The sequence below is a fragment of the Rhagoletis pomonella genome, unplaced genomic scaffold, assembly GCF_013731165.1.
Source record: "Rhagoletis pomonella isolate Grant_MI unplaced genomic scaffold, Rhpom_1.0 Rhpom_scaffold_00002, whole genome shotgun sequence".
Lineage (NCBI taxonomy): Eukaryota > Metazoa > Arthropoda > Insecta > Diptera > Tephritidae > Rhagoletis > Rhagoletis pomonella.
In genome coordinates, this window is record NW_023458556.1 from 99,772,202 (window position 1) to 99,776,934 (window position 4,733).

A 4,733-nucleotide genomic window follows, 5' to 3' on the forward strand; every position below is an offset into this window, starting at 1 on the left:
CACACAAGCACAAGCACAATAAACACTTGCTATATCAATTATTTTTTTGCCTTCTTCCAACTTCAATTCATTTCTTTTACTTTTTAGATTATTCTCACTTTTAGCGTATTCTTTAATTTCCGTTAATTTAAATTCAGTTGAGTTTGACACTTTTCAGGATTTTGCCAGAAAAAATTCTTCTGACTAAATCTGACTACTTCGGACTGATGAGAGTCACTCTCACTGACTGTTGCTCTCTCATTTTTGCTGTCATTTCCGAGTTAAGGTACGCTTTTTGGACTAAATCTGACTACTTCGGACTTTTTCTGACTATTTCTGGGAGATAAGGAACGCTCCTAATGTGCTTGATGTTGCCTGGTCGTGCAGCTACATGTTTCTGTGCGATGTTGCGTTGTCATAGCAACAAAGAGGCTGGCAGGTGTTGCTCCGACTTCTGTTGCTGCGCTTTGTTGTGTGGCTGTCTGCTTTGGCATGTGTTGCTGTGGCTTATTGCATAGCTGGCTGCTATGATGACGGGTATTTGTGTGGGCCAATTTCTTCAGGGATATTTGGTCCTCACACACTTCAAGCTTGCACTTTATTGTACATACTAAAACTGAATGGGCTATAAAACTGCATACTTGGAATTTTTTTAAAAATTCTAAAAAAACGTGTAGAAACTTTAATGAAACTTCTTATTTCTTTTAATTTTTGTGCAAAGTTTGAAATTTGGATTCATATGGTTTTTGTTAGACAATAGCTGTGTTTTTTTACCCGCATATAAATCTACGCTTAACATGTAAAAAAACAATTGTCGAAAATTTCGATCTCAAAACAAGTAATTTTGATTTTATCGACAACTATTCATAAATGCACATAAAGTTAGTCGCTTAGAGCAGGGGTTCCAAACTTTTTTCACCGCGGCACCCTTACGGTAAAAAAAATTTCACGGCACACCTACTCTTCAAATGTCTACGAAAACCAGAAAACACAATGCAAACTTTATGCTCCTTTAGCTTTAATGTGAGGACTGAAATTGTTTTGATGATTTCATTACATCCTTTAAGTTTATTCTGAGCTTTGACAATTTTACCCTGAAACCATTTGACGCTGGTGTATTTGTTTTTAACCGACTTCACAAAAAGGAGAAGGTTATCAATTCGTCGGAATATATTTTTATTATTTTTTTTATGTATGCTACCGCACTACTTTGGATCACGTTAACCGATTACTATAATTGTTTTTTTTTTTTTAAAGGAAATGTGTTACCTCGCAGGTGGTCCCATTCTAATTTGGTTTAAATCCGATCATTGGATCTTGAAGAGATTAACGATAATCTTAAATTTTTATGTGGGAATTGAAGTCGGTTTAGTTTTTGCTTAAAAATTACTTGTTTATGTAAGCCTTTGTTGAAAATGCAGTCTCACATAGAAATGTAAAAGCAAAGGCACTAGTATTTTTAATGCAATCTTGCCAACAGCAGTGTTTCCTGCATACACTTGCAACCAGAACCCTTTTGCTCCCTTCGTAGTATTTAATATCCGAAGTGCTGTCTTCACTGATGTTCAGAAGGTTTTTAAAAGCTTAATTTGTCATCTCAGTAGGTTTACTTTTCGGGGCACATGAAAACGGGTTTGTTATCCAGCTGTAGACATACTCAGAGTCAAATCTTCCACATTAACGCTGGGAATGCGCGTAACCGCGAAGGCAATTTAAGGGATAAATGATTTTAATTTTATGAATATATATGGAAATTGACAGAAAATAAAAAATCATTTTCCATTTAAATTGCTGGTGAAACCGGCTGTTATCCATTTTCTTAGCGTTAACTTCGAAGTTACATATGTACGTTTTTCTGATTTTCTTTGTTTATTTGTGGGGTTTTCACGCAAATTGCTAGAAATTCTAAAATATACATGTCACCAATAAAAAAAATCTCGACGGGCTAGAAAAAACCAAAGATGTATTTTAATTTCGCAGGCCTCTGTTAGCTTCGCAGCGTCATCCAATACGGGCTTTTAATCTAGTGGCGGCATCTTCCTAGTCGCCTGGGAATACCGACGGATCATACAGTGTCTTCTCTGACGTTTTCTGCCTCTTGCTTCGTCCTAGACATCGCTCCTTTCGTTTTTCCAACCACTGCAAATATCCGCACACTTGCTCCATTTCAAACCATTTTTCTGTACAAATTCAAAAGTTCTTCTTCGATTTGCAATGCGAATGGGTACCTCATTAACACGAGAAGAACATTAAGTCCCACTACGTCGGTTGCAAACTAAAAAAATTCACAAGTTTTTTTTCACAGTGTGATTGTGAAGTTCCAAAGAATAAGTAACATATACACGTGCGCGAAGCTGCTGCGCTTCTTACGACAACAGTCCAGCCAGAAAAAAACCCGAACATTAATCCAAAACCGAGAAAAAAGTGGATGAAACGCGGATTAGGTCTACAAAGGTAACAAAAATGGTTGTGAAAAGGGTACTTTTCGGCTATTTTTCTGAAAATTTTCTGATTCAATTTTTCGTTGAAAAAACGTACTGGCGAGCTACGCTTAAAAGCGAAATACCCCACACAAGCGGCTTGACAAACCAAGCGAAATATCCCTTTGCTGCAAGCCATTTGTATTGTGTATGGGCTTTGAAGAGCCGCTGAAGGTAATTTTAATAAAAGTCAAAATATTTTCATTTTCTGGCCGCCATGTTGAAGTTGAACAAACCGCTTGCATTGTGTAGGGAAAGTTTAAAGAATTTGCCCGCACCACTAGTAACTCTAGCCTACTTTGGGAAGCCTGGCTTATAGGTCCATACAATTTTTAAGCGCATATACGTATGCGTGTAAAAAAAACACGCCTAATGTTACTTTTATAAAAAAAATAATTAACATTAATTTAAAAATAAATCAATAAATATACCGTAACGGCCGTAGCATTTTGCAGTGGGTTGTATAATTTTCATTTGGTTAAATAGGATAAAATTATGTTAATGAGAAAACTTAAAACTAACAATTAATATAATAAAACCATAATAAAAACAACCCATTTTTAATAAAAAGCACAGAGTACATAATCAATTACGTACTCGTATGCACACAGGCACAGGGTATACCACTTTCATTTGTGGACACACTTGGTAATGAGTTGTTATACATGGAAATGTTCTAGGGCACTCGGTGTGCTTGCAATGATTTGCCGCTATTTCACTTCAACCCATCTTTTCGGTTTTACATTTTGCTTCACAACACAACTCAAGCGCTATCGTCGATGTAGCAAACTCTACTTCAAATGCTCAAGTGTTTGTATTTTTGCGCAGCTTGTCGTAGAACCTTTCCACCAAGTTCATTCAGAAAGGATTGAATCAATTAAAAAACAATTCTTGCTTTTTGCATTGCGTAATTTTAACTGGGATTCAGATTACAATCTCCCCCCTTACACAAGTCGTCTAAAGCTCATAAATTTGCCTACACTCGCAAGTCGTAGAGAAATGCTAGGTATAATATTTATCGTAAAATTAATGACAGGCTTGAATAATAGCCCGGCCCTCCTGGCTGAGGTAAATTTTAATGCCATTTTTAAAGCCATGCAAAACTAATTTTGAACTAAACGAATCATTCCGTGGTTTATGTCAAGATTTTAACTGTCATTCCAGCACGTTTGACGTATCGGACTCGATATTTACTATAAAGAAAACTATTATTTCCACTCTCAATAATTGAAATACTATCTTTAGCATATCCAATCAGCTGATGAATTTGATTCTGTAGCTGAATAGTTTTAGATCTCGACACTTAACAAACTCCTGTTTCCACTACTCGGCACCAAAAAACTAATAAAAAAAATGGCTCCGTACGTCATGCGGGCTGCGCCCCTCGTGTCGGTTGGGCGGGAATGGAGGGTAAAAAGCCGTTGGGATTATTTAATTTAATTTAATGAAGTGTGGCTTTTAGAAGGTTTTGCACAGCTCTTTAATACATACATATGTATGTGCATCAAAGAAAATTTTACTTTATTGTCAGCTGTGGTGCAAAATAAGAGAAAGTTGAATTAATTTTAGTTTAATTTGTATGTTTTTTACAAAATTAGTATGGCTGAAGGACGATTAAAACCCCCTTCTTTTGATATGCATATTTGCATACTCCGTATATAAAAATTTGAGAAACAACACATTTAAAGGAAAAAATACCAATTTTTTCTTATAAAAAATATTTGACAAAAAAAATTTACTAATGAGTAATACAATTGCATGCTTTATTTAAATAAAACGGAAAATTACATTTAATTTTTATGTATAACCTGTTATGTAAAAAATCAAAAACCATGGTATTTTTATATTTTTATATGCCTTAGACTTCTCTTACATATACTTTTGCTTTATTTTTAACAGGGCTGTGGGTGAACAAGAACGAATTAATGCTTAAAACACTAATAATTATTTGTTTATTTAAATACGGTATTCTATTGTATTACTAATTAGTAATTTTTCTGTAAAATGTTTTTTTATAAGAAAAAATTGGTTTATTTTCCTTTTAAGAGTTTCTTTTTTTAATTTTTAATACGAAGTATACAAATATGCATATTAGATGAAAGGGGGTGTAATCGGTTTAACAACGATGTAAATTTTTTAAAAATCGGTGTGTAATTTTTTTGTTTAACGGTATTTTTTCATTTAAACGTGTTTTTTCTCAAGTTTTTATATACGAAGTATACAAATATGCATATTACAAGAAACGGGGTTAAATCACCCTTACAACGATACGAA